The sequence below is a fragment of the Macrotis lagotis genome, chromosome 5 (genome assembly GCF_037893015.1).
Source record: "Macrotis lagotis isolate mMagLag1 chromosome 5, bilby.v1.9.chrom.fasta, whole genome shotgun sequence".
NCBI lineage: Eukaryota > Metazoa > Chordata > Mammalia > Peramelemorphia > Peramelidae > Macrotis > Macrotis lagotis.
Window position 1 is genome coordinate 248,922,890 of NC_133662.1, and position 18,740 is coordinate 248,941,629.

The 18,740-nt window shown below is 39.9% G+C and overlaps 1 protein-coding gene across 1 annotated transcript in view; it reads right to left on the reverse strand.

Annotated features, from left to right (window-relative positions):
* GALNT17 (polypeptide N-acetylgalactosaminyltransferase 17) overlaps positions 1 to 18,740 on the reverse strand; it is a 449,443-nt gene that overhangs the window by 430,215 nt on the left and 488 nt on the right. The gene's annotated exons all lie outside the window — the stretch shown is intronic.

Sequence of the window (18,740 nt, forward strand, 5' to 3'; positions counted from 1 at the left end):
TAGTTGTTACCATGGAGATGATTATCTTATATGTCAACTCTTTCCTCTTTCTGAATCCTTTTTGATCTCTGGTGATTTCTATCATCACCTACTCCTTCCCCTAGACATGGGAAGGTCCCCCATGACCATATCAACATATGTGCTCTGTGGTGCTCCATCATTCTTAAATCCCTACACTTATAGCCCTTGACCCCAAGACAGTCATGTCATTTTGATCCTCTTCGAGAACTAAAGACAACAAACACCCTACATTATAAATGACTGTCAAGAATTCCCAGGTTGGGAGGTTGCTTGGATATAATAGAAAGATCATTGACTTTGAGTTCAAATCTCACCTCTTCTTAATTCTCATCTATAAAATGAAGAGATTGGACCAAAAGACCTCACAGAATTCCTGTTCTGAATCTCTATTAAGTCTTAAGCTAAAGCAATGAAGTTCTAATAGTGTGATTTCAGACATCAATCGTAGCATGAGGATATTGTGATGTTCCTGAGTCACCTGAAACTAAGACAAATGGACCATCACAATTTGTATTAGTATCCATAAAATTAAAGCCCTTTTTCAACCATCCAAACCCAATCCTTCCTGCCATGTCAACCCTTTTCCTCCATGTTTGAGTCAAAGAAAATGCAAGTCTCTTCATCTGTAAAATGATAGGTCAACAGTAGACGACCCCTTATGTCCTTTACTGCTCTCAATCTATGATTCCTGATCTTTGTTCATATCATCTGAGACATATTAATCAATCAACCAATCAGCAAACACACATTAAGTTCATGTTATATATTTAAGGAATTTGCAAATCATGGAAAGAAAAAGTATGTATACAGATAAGTAATGATGAAAAATATACCATACTCCATACCAAGATAAAATTGAAATGGGCACATGATGTAAAGATAAAGGATGTTACCACAAGTCAATTAGGAGAGCAAGTAATAGTTGGTTGTTCTATCAGATCTATGGAAAGGGAAGAGTTTATGACCAAACAAGAAATAGAGAACATAATGAAATGCAAAAGGGGTAATTTTAATGACATTAAATCAAAAAGGTTTTACACCAACAAAATGAATACAACCGATATTAGAAGGAAAGCAGAAAGCTAGAAAACAACTTATATATTCAGTGTTTCTGATAAAGGACTCATTTCTAGAATATATAGAGAACCAAATCAGTTATAATACAAGTCAATTGATAAATTGATCAAAGGATATGAATAAGCTGCTTTCAAATAAAGAAATGAAAACTATAATCATATGGAAAAATGCTCTAAATCACTATTGATGAGAGAAACACAAATTGAAACAACTCTAAAGTACTATCTCAAACCTATCAAATTGACTAATAGGACAGAAAAGGAAAATGATAAATGTTGGAGGGGATCAGGGAAAGCGGGGATGCTAATTCACTGTTGGTGGTGTTGTGAACTAATTCACTTATTCTAGAGAACAATTTGGAACTATGCCCAAAGGCCTAAAAAACTCTATATACCCTTTGACTCAGCTATATACCATTACTAGGTCTGTAGGTGTGATGATCACTTATGATAGACTTAGGTCTTCTCAGCAATATAATCATCAAAGACAATTCCAAAAAAATTTGTGATGGAAAATGCTGTCTGTATCCAAAGAAAGAACTGCAGAATCTGAATGCAGATCAAAACATACAATTTTCACATTTTTAAATTTCTTTTTTTTGTTTTTTCTATCTTGTGATTTTTCCCTTTTCTGATTATTCTTTCACAACATAACTAATATGAAAACATGTTTTACATGATTGTATAGGTTTTACCTGTATCAGATTATTAGCTGTCTTGGGGAGAGGGAAGAGAAGGGAAGGGAAGGAAAGAGAGAAATTTGAAACTCAAAAGTCTTATAAAAATGAAGAATGTAATTAAAAAATACTATTAAAACAAATAAAATAAAAATATTAAGTTGAAAAAGACCAAACAATACAAACCAAAGAACATTAAAGGGTATTTAAATTTAAAAAATAAGAGATATGTGTACAACGTATACCTCTGTTTGCCTAATCTAGTGGAAGGGAAATAGCAAACCACTCTAGCATCTTTACCCAGAAAACCCCATATGAGGTTACAAATTAACGAAAAATGCAAGGAAATTAGAAAGCACTGGGACTGAAAGTAGAGGTGGAAAGTATCACGTTACTGCCTTGAGAGAAGAAGTCTAGGACTTCTAAGAGGCAGAGATAAGAAAGGAAGCTTTCCAAAAAAGAAAAAGTTAGTAAACCAGTTTAGATAGCTCATAAAAGGCTCTAGTGTAGAATCGGCTCGGAAAAATAAGGTACAGTCATATTATGAAGGGTCTTGAATGCCAAAGAGAAGTGTTTGTACTTGATCCTGGAGATAATAAGAAGGTATGGGAGCTTTTTGGCAGAACAGTGACATGTTCAGATTCCCACTTGCAGAGACAAAAATTTGGGAGCTGGGTGGAGGTTGAATTGGACAGGGAGAGATTGAAGCAGAGAGACCAACTCAAGAAGGCTGTTAAAAAGATGATGAAGACTTAAAATTAGGATGGTAGCCATGTGTATCCAAAGAACAGACCAGGTACAAGAGACACTGTAGCCAGAACGATCTACACTTGAAAATCAATCAAAAAACATATATTAATTTCCCACTAAGTGTTAGGCAGTATATTATGCACTGGGAATACAAAAAGAGGCAAAAGACTATTCTTACACTCAAGGAACTTACAATCTAATGGGGAGACAACATGCAAATGGATATTTCAAAGTAAGCTATGCATGGGATAAATTAGAAATCATCCATGAAGGGAAGGTGCTAGAAGGAAAAGGGGTTGGGAAAGGCTTTCTATAGAAGGTGGGATTTTAATTGGGACTTAAAAGGAAATCAGTAGTCAAAGCAGAGGAGGGGAGTGTTCCAGTTCAGGGAACAGCCAGAGAAAATTACTGGTGTAGAGAGATAGAGAATCTTATTCATGGAACAGATGGGAGACCAAGTAGATATGGCACATGAAAGAATTGTAGTTAAGAATATCTCTGAGGGACGGCTAGGTGGCACAGTGGATAGAGCACCAGCCCTGGAGTCAGGAGTCCCTGAGTGCAATTCTGGCCTCAGACACTTCATAATTACCTAGCTGTGTGGCCTTGGACAAGCCATTTAACCCCACTGCCTTGCCAAAAAAAGAATATCTCTGAGAGAGGGTACCTAAGTGGCTCAGAGGATAGAACACTGGCCCTGGAGTCAGGAGGACCTGAGTTCAAATTTGACCTCAAAAGACTTAATACTTACCTAGCTGTGTGACCTTGGGCAGGTCACTTAACCTATTGTATTGGGGGGGTGGGAGAGACTATCTCTGAAGTGCCAGACCTAGGTGACTAAAAGGACTGTGATGACCTCAAAAGAAACAGAAACTATGAAGAGGGATAAGTATGAAAGGAGAGCTAGTAAATTCTGTAAAGGATTCCAGTGGGAACTTTCCAATGAATAGATGATGTAAAACCTTCATCTATGTTCTGGGCCATTCTTGTCTCTCTGCATTCTCTCCAGGTTTGATGATGAAGATGTGATGTGGTTCTCTCTTCTGTCTTGTTCTTAATTCCCTCCTCCTCCCCAGTCCTATGTGTCTCTCTCCCCTGGGCAATAGTTCTGCATCACCAGTTGTTTAGGGAATGAGTCAGTGACCAAGGACTTCTATGATCAATGAAGCATGACCTCAGCTATTGACCGGGCATTCCTTATGTTTTAATGCGTCCTGGGTCCATAGATAGATGAATGGATGGATGATAGAGATAGATTGATATAGCTATAGAAAAAGGTGATAGATATAAGATAGAAATAGAGATGGAAAGATTGAGATAGAAATGATAGAGTATTGATAAAGAGATATAAGTGATAGATATATGAGAGACAGAGACAAAAACAGAAGCAGAGAGACAGATAGAGGAAAGATACATAAATATAGAGACATACCCTCAATTCAACACACATCCCGAGGTATTTCTATGTACTGAACCTTCCTTCTGCCTGGCAACCCCACTGGCCATTTGGCCTTGGCAGAGATCAGGGTGCTGAATTTCTTTTCACTCCACCCCTGAATTCACACCACCTGCCTCTCTCCCTCTCCCTCGCCTCCTCCCCCTCCCCCTCCATGCCTGGCAGCTGCTCCAGGCTTTCCCACATGGCACAGATGAATCTGGCTTTGATAATTTTCCAGAAACAAAGCTCCCACCCCCAATCACTCCCGGGAGAGGCCATGCTGCAACTGGGTGATGCAAAGTCATCAGCCCTCAACCTCACAGAACCCACGAAACTTTACATCACAACACCCTGGGGGGAATGTAGACATTGATGGTAGTTATCTGGGTGGGTTCTCTGTTCTAGCTATTTCATTTCTAAATATCTCCCCAGTCCCTGAACCTATCCAAAAAGAACGATCCGAGTTCTCATACTCTGGAACAACCACACTTGTCTTTTATAGCAGAGAGGAGAGGGTCCTTTGGCAGTCCTTAACTCAAAGGTTTTAAAATGCCATTCCTGTCTTTCTATCTTTACCTCAGAGTTCTTAAAGTGTGTAAATTAGTCCACATATATGTGTCCATGGATATGGTATTACATATACTTACAATTGTAGTTTGTCATTTTAGTGTCCCATGTAGATATGTGTTTAAACACAGGTTTATTGTGTTGGCTAGGCATCTCTGTATGTTGATGTAAATACATGTTTGTGTGTGTATCTGTATGTTTAGTGTGTAGTGTGTCTATATTTGTTTAAATGAATATGTTTATGGGGTTGGCTAAGTATCTCTGGGTATATGTATGCAAATGTAAATATGTGTTTATATGTAAGTTTGCATGCTGTGAGGTATGTAAATGTGTATATACATACATTTATATTGTGTACAAATAGACATGTGTGCATATATCTATTTCTACATGCCCCTATAGATACAGCTAAAATATATATATATATGGAACTTTCCAGGATCTCAATCAATTCTTCATTCCTATAAAATCTAGACCCCTCCCATCCCCATCCAAAAGGACTAAATCTGAATTAAAGTTCTCCTTGAATGATTTCATCATGGTCAATGCCAAAGCCTAGGATTTCAAAGATGGGGGTCATAGACTATGCATCCCTCACCCAAACACCTGCCTAGTTCATTTTAGAGAGGATCAGACCATCAGACCCAATTCAAGAGGACACATTTTTCTCCCACTGAAATTTGTGAAGATTTTCTACAAAGTATAAAAAGCTTCTAATCTCTCTGGGAGATACCATCAAAATTACAATTCTTATAAAATATTGGAAAATGTGTGTGTGTGCATGTGTGTGTGTGTGCATGTGTGTGTGTAGTAAATACCTGTGGATGTAAAAGTGTGAATACACAAATATGTATATGTTTGAATACATATATGTATTCAAATATATTGTATATATATGCATAACATATCCCCAGAATAGACACACATGCTCCAGTTTAGCTTTTCTATTCCCTTAAATTTAGTTCATGAATCTGAACTTGGCAGACTCCAAGTCTGGGTACTCTTAGTCCTCCCTCCTCTATGACCTGGGTCATGGCAAGAATTGGTCTGGTTTGCCTTAGATTAAATTCCCACCAAAAAAAGGGCCCAATTTCTTCCAGCCGGCCTGTTTTCATTCCATCTCCCTCCCCAGTCTCAATATAAAAACCTCTCTGGAATTGATCACACTCCTCTTCACCGCCAGGAAGCCCCAGGCTCATCAGGAAAAACTCTCATCTGTCATCAGGCCAACCCTTTCCCAATGCTCTGCTAATAAAGGAACATTCCATAACACCATCAGGGGTCTGGCACTTTTAACAGGAAACTATTCAGTGATGTTCAGTTGGATGGGTACTCTGAGGAACTACCCCAGGCATGTGTATTGGACTGACATCATGGATGAACTGGGCCTGGGAATTGAGAAGGAGGAGGAGGAGGAGGAAGAGAATAAAGAGGTAAATAAAGAAAAGAAGGAAGGAAAAGGAGGAGGAGGAAGGGGAAGAAAAGGAAAAGGATGAGGAAGAAGAAGAGGGAAAGAGAAAAAAGAGGACGAAGAGGTGGGAGAGGAAGGGAAGGAGAAGGAAGAGGAGAGAAAAAGGAGAAAGAGGGAGAGCAAAAGGACAAAGAGAAGAGTGGCCTGAATCACAACTGGGAAACGACAAAAAGGTCAAAGAGGAGAGTGTTCTGATTCACAAATAAGAAATGACATCTAGATAATTCCAAGATGTTCTTCTGTTGCTTTTCTTTCCTTTTCTCTTGGTTTTTGTGGGGCAATAGGGTCAAATGATCTGTCCAAGGTCACACAACTAGTAAGTATCAGGTATCCGAGGTCAAATCTGAACTTGGTCCTCTGACTTCAGGGTTGGTGCTCTCTTCATTTCTCCACCTAACTGCCTCTTCTGTTGCTTTTCTGTTTTTAAATTCATTTAAGGCAATGGGTTAAGTGACTTGCCCAAGATCACACAGCTAGGCAATTATTAAGTGTCCGAGTTCGGATTTGAACTCAGGTCCTCCTGACTCCAGGGTGGGTGCTCTATGTCCTTCATTTTCAAAGAAGACCATTACATCAGGGAGGTGAGACCATGACAAACACATGAATTGGAATTGGGGAGTCAGGGGGACTGTGCTAAGTCACCAGCCTCACTTTCTCCTCTGGCGCCATCTGGGTCCAGTAGCCAGATAGGAATCAGATGACTGGAGATGACTCTGGATACTATACAGTCAGGGTTAAGTGACTTGCCCAAGGTCACACAGCTAGTAAGAGTCAAGAGTCTGAGCCATCTTGACTCAAGACCAGTGTTCTATCCACTGTGCCACCTAACTGCCCTTGATGAGATTATGATAAAAATTAATAAGAGATATGTGTGGTTATAGATCATTATTAGAAAGTAAACTCCTTGAGAGGAGAGATCATGTTATTCTTTGCATTTTTTATTCTCAACACATAGCACAGAGCCCAGTATACAGCTAGTATTTTAGAAATGTTCACTGGTTAACTGATGAATTAAACAAATATATGTATATATTGTATGTAATATATAATCTTGCAAATATATATTTATGGTGATGCTACTGGTATGGGACTCAAGAAATACCATAATTGTAGAAAAACTTAATTTACAGGATACCCAAAAGACAATTGCCTCTTTTCCAACAGATAAAGAGTCAAAGGATATTTGTCATTGACTCCTTATGGCTTATGCCCCATGTGTCAAAGGGTAGTGACTTTCCTCCTACGTTTTTAAATTGATTGCCAGAATGATTAGAACAATTCATCACTCCACCAGCAGGGGTTCCTTTCCTCTGTGTCCCCTAAAACACTGATTATTACTATTTTCTGTCATTTTTACCAATTTGATGGGTGTGAAGTGAAGCTTTGAAATTTATATTAAAGGTCTCTATATTCTAAATTAGGACAGCTAGGTGGTGTAGTGGATAGGCTACCAGGCCTGAAGTCAGAAAGGTTCACCTTCCTGAGTTCAAATTCAGCCTCTTGCTAGCTAGGTGACTCTGGGCAAGTCACTCAATATATATGTATAAATTATATGCAATATATATATATATGTATGTATATTATATTATATGCTTTTGGTCTGTTTCCTCATCTATTAAATGAGGTGGAGAAGCAAATGGACATTCTAGCAGAAGTAGAAGTAACAGTAGAAGGACAAGTGGTAGAAGACTCTAGTGTCTTTGCCAAGAAAAATGCCAAATGGGTCCTGAAGAGTTTGACACAACCGAACAAACAGCAAAATATTCATAATAACTTTCTTCATGGTACCAAAAAAAAGGGAAACAAAATAGAAAATTCCTCAGTTGGAGAATAGCTGAAAAATTGTAGTATATGAATATCATGGGATGTTATTGATGTCTCATGACCATGAGAAACTCAGAGAAACCCAGAAGATTTCTATGATCTGATCATAGCATAACATAGCAAGAAGAATAGATATGATGTAATGTACAGAAATGTAAAGGAGACATCTTGGCACTGTAGAAGTATAAGGTGAGGGGTGGCTAGGTGGTGCAGTGGATAAAGCACCGGCCTTGGAGTCAGGAGTACCCAGGTTCAAATCTGGTCTCAGACACTTAATAATTACCTAGCTGTGTGGCCTTGGGCAAGCCGCTTAACCTCATTTGCCTTGCAAAAACCTAAAAAAAAAAAAGAAAAAGAAGTATAAGGTGAAATAATTGGTATAAAACCAAAAGGCAAAAAAAAAGTTTATTAAACAATTATATATCCTATTATTTTCTCCCATTAGGATGTAAACTTCTTGAAGGTGATGAATATTCCATTTTTTCCTCTCTTACACAGGGTAAACCCTTTTAAACATCTGTTGACTTTCCCTTTGGATCAGTTAATGAAACTAGAATTTTATCACTTTCTGGAATTTCCTGTACCCAAGGTCATATAGTCAGTATGTGTATCAGACTGAATCTAGGTCTTCCTAACTCAGTCCTCTACTATGCCTCCCTTTCTTGTTGAACAATAATGAATGGAATGTGATGTGATGTGAGGAACCTGCTAAGTAAGCCCCAAAATGTAACCAGCAAAGATTCATGAGTTGGACATAGGATCAAACCCAGTATCAAGCACTCATAGGGCCAGTGATGTGTACAAGGACCTAAACTAAGATGGTGGTGTAGGGAAAGACAAATGGACAAATGGAGAGAGAGAGAGAGAGAGAGAGAGAGAGAGAGAGAGAGAGAGAGAGAGAGAGAGAGAGAGAGAGAGAGATTTTGTAGTCTCCAACAAAATTCTCTTCCACACCTATTCCTCCATCTCCTTTTCCCATTTCCCTAAGATGCGGGGGAATGCCAGGAATTCTGTGGCATCAATAATATACAGCACCCTTCTTTAAATGACAGGATTCAGAACATACTTTCAGAAACAAAAGAAAATCTGAGTCCAAAACAAATTCATCCAGTTGTGATTCAAGAGCCTACTTTCATTAAGTAAAGTTTGGCCAATTATTTTTTTTTAAGTTAAGATAGTTCCAATCCAATTCTATTTGAAGTAAATGGTCAGAGTCCCTTTTTACCAGAGCACTCAATGAATCTGCAGAAGATTTGGTCCTTCCGAAATAGTAGTTTCTTCAAAATGCAGTGTGTATCTACAGTCACCATTAAGGATGTTCTACTTCGAAGGGAAGTAAAGCAGGAAGTAAGTGCTGGGCTGGAGTTAGGCTCATCTTCCTGAATTCAAATCTGGTCTCAGACACATGCTAACTATGTGACCCTGAACAAGTCATTTTCCTTGTCACAGTTTCCTCCTCTGTAAAATGATGAGAATAACAGCACCCAGTTCACAGAGTAATTTTGAGGATAACATAAGTTATGTTTTTGTTGTTCAATCATGTCCATCTCTTCATGATTACACGTGTTATTTTCTTGGAAGTGAAAATGGAGAGATTTGCATTTCCTTTTCCAGCTCATTTTACACATGGGGAAACTGAGGCAGAATGGAGTGACTTGCCCAGTCACACAGCTACTAAGTGTCTGAGGCCAAATGAGTTTTCCTGATTCCAAGTCCAATGTTCTATCCACTATGGCGCCACCTAGCTGATCCAATAGAAGTTAAACTCTCTGTAAAATGCTATCTAAAATGTAAATCTATGTAAAAACATTATATAAAAATTTTACCTCAGTCATTAAGGCTCCTTTTGGGAGTGATCTCAACCTTAGCAAAGAGGCAGTCTGTCTCAGGGAGTCAGTTAGTATCTTGGGTACTAATCTTAAATCCTAGACAAATTATTCAATTTTAATCTGGGAGGAGTGGACTTGCTGACTTCAGCGGGGTGAGAGAACAATCTTGCTTGACAAGAAATATGAAAATATGAACTCAAAAGCTTTTTCCCTCAGTTTTTCATGAAACTGGCCTCCAGGTTTCCATCCCCTTTCCCTGGATCAAGGTGCTTCAAAGAACACTATAGAAAGCTATGTCAGATCAGGATTTTGAGGAACATGTAGGGTTAGGAGTCAGGACATAGATGGCAATCCAGCTTTAGAGCAGGGGTTCTCAATCTTTTTTTGCATCATGGACCCCTTGGGCAACCTAGTGAAGATTTTGGATTCCTTCTCAAACTCATAGTTTTAAATGCAAAAATTAAAATCCATAGGATTACAAAGGAAACCAATTAAATTGAAACAGTTACAAAATCTATTTTTTTAAATCAAGCTCATGGTCCCAAGGTTAAGTAAGAGCCCTTGCCTTCCCAATGAAATTCTCCTGCTTTGGGTCCCATTTAAAGTCCTTTTTTTGGATCTGGGGGGGGGGGGGGAAGAAAAAATATAAGCAAAGTCCAGGAGGATCCCGGCTGCAAGGGATGGGGGAAGGAGACTGGAAGAGACCTTTAAATTGCATAACACCATAATGTTTGCCTGTTTCCTCTTCCAAATTTCACAACACTCTGCCATAACCACAGTGATAAGCATCCATCTTTCCCTGCTCAGACTTGAATTCCTGACTGTCCTAAGTAGGAAAAAAACAGTCTTCACATTCTTGGATCTCCATGGTAGCAACAATTTCTTCCCTCATGATACCTACTGAAAAATCTCAGTCTCTTCAATTTTGGATGGGGGATATGGACTCCAAGAGAAAAGAGGATATAAGGTGTAAGACACTGATGCTATTACCCAATCCCTCTCTCCTGATCACTCTCTCTTCCCAGACTTTTTAGTGACTCTCTTCACCTGGTCCTCCTCCATTTATTTCTTGCCAGTATCCTTTCCTGGATCGCCATCTATGTCCTGACTCCTAACCCTGCATGTCCCTCAAAGTTCTGCTCTGACCCTCTTCTTGGCTCTTCTCTGCAATTCTCTCTTGACAATCTCAACACCGTCCATGGATTCAATTTTCACCTCTGTGCAGTTGACTCCAAGATCTATATTCCCAGCCCTGGTCTGTCTCCTGAGTTCTGTGATAAAAGAAAAATTCAGAGAGAGAATCTGGGTAATTAATAATCAATGTATTAATTAAGCCAGTTATAGTATATTAATGATCAGCAGTGTCTCTCAATAACCAAAGGCAAAAATATGAAGAGACTGAAAACCTTAATATAAATTTGGAAAATGGGATTTCAGTGTCAGATGAATATCAATCCTGATTGGTGAACTATTAATGAAAGGGTGGGCATTTAAAGGAGGAGGTGAAGTTAAAAGTCTTCAGTCCATCTAGTTGAGATGTCTTAAAGACTCAAAGGAATCCATCTCCAAGACTACCATTCTCCTTTAAGATGAGTACAGATTCGTGGATTTATTCCCTCAGGATAAGAATTTACCTAGATTAGCTTCTGTTTACCCTTCTAAAGGAAGTAAGGTCTCTAAAATGGGTGGGGTCTGCAAGTACAGGGAGATTATTCTCTCAGGGCAAGAATTTACCTAGATTAGATTCTGTTTACACTACCTACAGAAGTACCTCTCCAAATTGGGTGGGGTCCTGCCAGTACCTCCAGGATTCCTGCAGTCTTCTTTATCTACCAGGCCCTACAGAGAAAGGCTGACTGACCTATGCCAGTTGGTCCCTGAATAAGGAAATGAAGGACTTTTTAAAAGTGTATCCGACCAATAATTGGTTATTAATAGAGATAATTTCTCTACATTCCAAAGTGTTTATCAGATATCTCCTGTTATTGTGGCACTAGATTAAGAATCATCAACACTAAGACAAAAAGCAAACCATGCCTGACATTAAGGGTATTAGCATCAGTTGTTGGAAATCTCCAAATGGTGGGTCTCAAACTCAACATTTCTATAAAGGAGCTCATTATCTCTTTCCCTTCTCCAATCTACCTTGTTTCTCTATAGGACACTAATACCCTTCCAATCCATCCAGGTTTGCATTCTTGGAATCTCCTTCAACTCCTCTTTTTCTTTCAGTCTTCAAGTCAAGTCTGTTTTCAATTCACCAGATCTCTCACATTTTCATCCCTTTCTTTCCATTCACAAAGCTATCACCCAACTTCAGGCCCTCAAGAGATACAAAGACAAAAAAAGAAACCAGTCTTTGTCCTCCAGGAACTTACAGGAGGCCCCCAGGCTGCTAGATTCTTTCTTTCTCCACAGAAGGAAATCTGGGAAGGCTTCATGGAGGAGGTTGCACTTGAGATAAATTTAGAAGGGGATTAAAGATTCTATAACATGGAGGAGAAGTGTTTAACAGTCATGGAGAAGAGTGAAGTCACAGAGGCAGGAGTTAATGTGGGAGGTACAGCAAGGTCAGCTTGGCTGGACTAATATATAGTAAGTCTGGAAAACAAGGTTGGAGTCAGGTTGTGAAGCGGTTTAAACAGAAAGGGATGAGACACTGAGAAGGTAAGCCAGATGAAAATTTTCTTTTCAATGTTGTAAAAGAGCACAGATCTCATTTAGTGGCTCAGTAGAATGTAAGCATCTCGAGGGCAGACAGGCTGTTTCATTTCTGTGTTTGTATCCCTAGCACCACTGTTAACCACATTATTTTATGTATGGCAAAAAAAATGAATGAATTCTGAGGGGGAAGACCCTCTAAAGAATGATCTTACTTTTTTATTATTCACAGGCTAGCTATCTTTTTAATCTCTGAGTCTTATTGGCTGCAGCATCATAGACCACAAGACATAAGAAGTCGACAGTTAGAAGGGAACTCAGAGGCCATCTAGTACATTTTGCAGATGAGAAAACTGAGGCTCAGGAAAAGTAAGTGACTTGTTCAGAGTCACATATTAAGTGTGGCTGGATTCTAACCCAGATCTTCTGGGCTCCACATCCACCAGTCTAACATTGTACTATGGTGCCCTTTAGAAAGACAGTCAATGATTGATTGATTGATGAGAGACAGAAAGATAGAGGGAGATGGTAGTAAAGAAACAGAGACAGACTGAGACAGAAAGAGAGATACAGAAATAGAGAAGACAGAAACAGAAAGACAGAAAACAAAGAGGAGAGAGACAGACAGAGAAATAGAGAAAAGGAGACAGAAACAGAGACAGAAGTAGAGAGAGACAGACTGACAGAGAAATAGAGAGGCGGACAAACAGATAAACAAAGACACAAAAACAGAAAGGCAGACAGAGAAACAAAGAGAGAGAGTGTCAGAGACAATGACAGAAACAGAGTCAGAGACAGATAGCTAGAGACAGAGCAAGAGAGAGGGGCAGACAAACAAGAGAGACAGACAGTGAAACATAAGGAAACACAGAAAGGCAGATAGAGGCAGACAGACAGAGAAATAGAGAGGAAGAGAGCAACAGAGAGCAACAGAAAGGCAGAGAGGAAACAAGAGAGTCAGAGAGAGACAAACAGAGAAACAGAGACACAGATAAAGACAGACAGATTGAGAGACCCAAAGGCAGAGAGAGGCACACAAAGAAATAGATAAATAAACAAAGGCAGACAGAGGGATAGAGAAAGGCAGAGAAACAGAGAGAGGCAGTGTCAGAGACAGTAACAGAAATAAAGAGACACAGAGGCAGAGAGAGACAGAGCAGCAGAGAGGCAGACAGAGAAGCAGAAAAACAGAAAAAGAGACAGAGACAGAGAGGGAGACAGACAGACAAAAAGACTAGAAATAAAGGCAGACAGAGAAATAGAAAAAGACAACATGGCAGAGACAATGACAGAGACAGAGACAGACTGAGGCAGAGAGAAAGGGCAACAGGGAGAGGCAGACAGAGAAAAAAGCAAGTCAGAGGCAGACAGAAGAAACAGAGAGACAGTGACAGAGACAGAGACAGACAGAGAGGCAGAGACAGACTGATTGTTTTAAGAATTTATTTTATGTTCTAGACTTAAGCTAATCACTCTCTCAACCTCTATTAACCAGAAACCTATTAGAGTTTCTGCCCCTCTTGTTGATAATTCTTTCCAAAATGCCTGAGTCTCCTTGCCTGCCTTAGCAAGTCCAGTTCAGTAAAGATAATTGAACCATTCTTTGACAATTCAGACTCTTATCTTGCAGCACCTTCAGGGGCAGCCCTCAGAACATTAATTATGATTGTCCAAGACTGCAGATGTGAGTATAAAAGGTGTAGAAAATGTATTCATTCATTCAACAAACACTTTATAAGTGCCCAAAGCAAGCAAACCAGATGCTGATTGAATCACAAAATGTGTATTGATTCTAATAAAATCCTGTGCAAGTTCGGTTCCTTTCTTGTAAGAGATAAGAACATTTGGAGTTCTGGGTATGTGAAGGTTCTAGTTGTGACTGGATAAGGTTCTGTTTTGGTCATTTCAATAGAGTCCAGGTACCAAGTCCCTTCATATCATATTATTTTATAATGATAGCTTTAAGTTATAGAGAGCTTCAGAGTTTGCACAGCCCTTTCCATAGCTTACTTTATTTGATCCTCCACCACCATTATTATCATGCCCATATTCTGCCCAGCAAACTGAGGCAGAGATTGGTTATGTGACTTGAGTTGACCCTTCAAATAAGCATCTGAGGCTGAATTGAAACTCAAGTCTTTGTGACTCAGAATCCATCTCACTATCCATTATACTGCCCCCAAGCTGCCTCAGTCTTAAAAAATATATATATATATATATATATTCTTTTTTTCTTTTCTTTTCTTTTCTTTTCTTTTCTTTTTTTAGGATTTTTTGCAAGGCAAATGGGGTTAAGTGGCTTGCCCAAGGCCACACAGCTAGGTCATTATTAAATGTCTGAGGCCGCATTTGAACCCAGGTACTCCTGACTCCAAGGCCGGTGCTTTATCCACTGCGCCACCTAGCTGCCCTAATTATTTTATTCTTTGATAGACTGTCTCAAAAGTTTGGTTTGAGGGAAATTTGCAACTCACTTTCCTCAGTCATGAGTAGTCATGCTAAGGGGCCCATTCTGGACTGGCATCACCCTTCCTCTTAAAATAAAAATGATGCTGCATTAGGGCATGCTACTGAAAAGAGTCACTATATCAAGATGTATGACACAGGCTTAAATCCTCATTCTGCCTCCTCCAGACACCGTAAGTCTGGGTCAGAACAAAGATGGGACAAGTCAAGTGTAGGCTAATCTCAATTATCCATGGTGTTTCATGGTTAAATCAAAAATCTTATCTGGTTGGATTTTTAATGCGTTATTCCTTCCCCAGAATGACTTCATATGTTTTGACTGAATAATAGCAATAAAATAATAATAATCATAATAATAATATGGCTGATCCTAACTGACTGAAGCCAGGGAGAGTGACTAGTTGAATGCTGGTTTTGAGTTAGCCTCAAATCCTACTTCAGTTTAATGTCCCTAGGGAGTAGGGAGGTTTATCCAGGACTTGACTATTAAGTCATAGGTAGATGTCGATCAGGGTAGCGTCCCTTGCTAAGGATTTCATGGATTTCATTCAAATGAAACTAATATGAAAATGAGTCTCATATTCTCTAAGCATTTCATTAAATGATAATGCAGGCCAGAAACACTCTCAATAGCAGCCCATGGTTAAATATTTGCCTTGGATAAGTCACAAATTGAAAATCAGGAGAGTTGATCAAGACCAGTGGTGTTTAAATCCCTCCCAGTTAAAAGGGTGCTAGAGGCTGGGGACAGTTATTAAGATAATGAAAGGGGCAGCTAGGTGGCGCAGTGGATAGAGCAGGCCCTGGAGTGAGGAGGACCTGAGCTCAAATCCAGCTTCAGACACTTAATAATTCCCTAGCTGTGTGGCCTTGGGCAAGCCACTTAACCCCATCGCCTTGCAAAAAAACAAAAAGATAATGCAAGATATTAAGCCCATGAAAATCCACCCTTATCCTCCGGGCACTTATATTCTCCTAGAGATACACAGCAACCAAATACAAATTTGAGGAAGAGAAAGAGGAAGGCTCATGCTACATTAGACAGCCACCTCCAACATAGACTGGTCATATGACCAGATCAAACCATGCCACTTCTCAGGGCCCGGAGCCACTCTCAAAGGCTATAAATTTATAAATTGCAGTCAGTGTTGGAAGAGGGAATTAGGAAAGGAAATTTGTCAAACCAGTTTTTGATACTAACGTGATCGGGGTCAAGTTCAAATTATATGTATGTATGTGTGTGTGTGTACATGGAACTTATGTTTGTATGTATAATATACATAGATAAATATATAACTCAACTTGTATGTATAGTGTTTGTATGTGTAATATATACAGGTTAGATCTAATAGTGTTATATATGTTGCATGTGTAAATGTGTGTGTGTGTGTGTGTGTGTGTGTAGGAGCACCTAGTTGGCACAGTGGATAGAGCACTTAGCCTAGAGTCAGGAAGATTCATTTTCCTGAGTTCAGATATGGCCTCAGACACTGTGTGACCCTGAATAAGTCACTGTTTGTCTCAATGGAACACATCTGTCAAATGAGCTGGAGAAGGAAATGGCAAATCATTCCAGTAGTTTTGCCAAGAAAATACTAAATGGGGTCTGAAAGGGTCAGACACATCTGAAATATCTAAACAGTAATGTGTGTATGCCCAAGTTAAGTTTTATGGTATTAAATAGATACATGCATGTGTGTGCTTGTATGTATGTAACTGTCCTCCAGGACCTGGTAGTCACTTTAATAACCCTTTCCTCACCACACACAGAAACACAAGCATCCACATACACATAAACATGCATGTGTGAACACACAGAGAAACACATTCTTACATATACACATAACACAGATAAACACACCCACGCACATATACATAGCATGGAGGAATACATTCACACACATATAACATGGAGAAACACATTCACCTATATACACATAACATACATATGTGAACACAGAGAAACACATTCATACATATACATAGAAGATGGAGACACACATTCATACATATGCACATAACATGGAGACACCCATCCACACAATGCAACGCGGAGAAAAACATTCATATAATACATATAACATGCATGTGTGAACACACCAAGAAACACATTCACGCATATATACACAACACAGAGAAACACATTCATATATGCATAACATGGAGAAACCCATCCATACACATCCATACAACACAGAGAAACACATTCCTACAACACACATAACATACATATGTGAACACACAGAGAAACACATTCACACACACATATAACATACATGTGTGAACTCACAGAGAAACCATTCCTATATACATAACAAATGTGAACATGCACATACATGCCTAAACATTTATGAATGTCTGCCTATCTGTATTGCAGAGCCATGCCCGCACCTATGTGTGTCGACTATCTCTACACAGAGAGGGTAAATAGCAGAACTCTTTTCTCTGAGGACTGAGTTGCAATAAGTTTGGTCCAAGTCCCATTGGGAATGGCTTTCGATGCCAGGAAGAAGAGTCTGTGTTTTATCCTAGAAGCAGGAGGACTGGCAAATGATTACCCATTTATGACAGGGGGCACATCTCTTATTTCTCTGGGACTGTTTTTTCATCTAAAATAGAATTGAACCAAATTATCTTCAAAGTCCCTTTGGGGTGACAGCATCATAGATTACATAGTGAAAGAGTCCTGAACTTGGAATCAGGAAGACCTGAGTTCAAATCCTGCAGTAGAAATTTATTAGCTGTGTGACCCCTGACAAGTCATATACAACCACTCTGTGCCTCAGTTTCCTTAGAGCTAAAAAAGGTTCAGACTCAATGGATCTCTTCTAGCTCTGTGTTACACTCAACCTAGAATCGATTTCAGAGGCCAAACATCTCATTTTACAAATGAGTAAACTGAGACCCGGAGGGTTTAAGAGCTTTGCCCAAAGTCACACAGGTATTCGACACAGATTCAGGGACAGGATTTAAAGCATCTCCTCTGACTCCAGGGTCAGACTCGTTCCTTTGTTCTTGGGGACCCCTGAGCAAGTGACTGAATCCCCTTGCTTCAGTTTCCTTATCTGTAAAATGGGCATCATCATAGCACCTTCCTCCCAGAGTGGTGGCGCGGATCAAGTGAGACCATTAGTACAATGCTTAGCACAGAGGAAGCACTCTATCAATATTAGCTATTATTAATTATTACCGAACATTAACATTTGCTACCTAGTCGCCCTGGTTTTCAGATTCCAATCCTGAATGCTCGTTTCAAAGAGAGAATGCAGAACTCTCTCCTTCTGGAAGTCCCCGGCTGACAGGGCGGGCACATCCACTTTGAGTGAACTCACCTCAATGCTAGGAAAGAGCTGGTGGAAACATTTTAAGTGGGGCAGCTTCTCACAATTGTCCCTTTTAATTAGATGCCTCGCCTCTCTTTGGAAGTCTTTTAAGCTGCTTCGCAAATGCACCCCACACCTCGCCAGTCTCCCTCTCTGCGAGTCCCCCCCAGGACCCGGTGGGTATTTCAACAGAACTCTCCCCACCAGGCGCAAGGAGAGAAGGACCCTAAACTGGAGGCAGTTCAGATATTACAGACAAATGCGGGGCTAGTAATCTGGCTTATCACCCACACACGTGCAGAAGAAGGCACTGGCTCCAGGACTTTGCCCCCCGCCCCCCGCCCCCCAGACCCCGGGGTCTTCCCCGCTGTGCGTTTTGAGAGTCTGGGGAAGCCGAGTGAGGTTTTTAAATCGATGAAGAAATGCTCAGTTCCACTTAGGTGGCATGCCTCGCCCCCGGGGCTTCCATCCACAGAAACCTGCCCTACCTCGCTCTCCCCTTCCCCATCTCCAACTTCCCAAGAAACAAAGAATCCGAATTCTATCCGAGGGTCAAAACTCTTTCCTCCATCTCTCATACGCAGCACGTTGGTGCAAACCTCTGCGAGCTGCTGCCCTCCTCATGGAAAGGCTCATT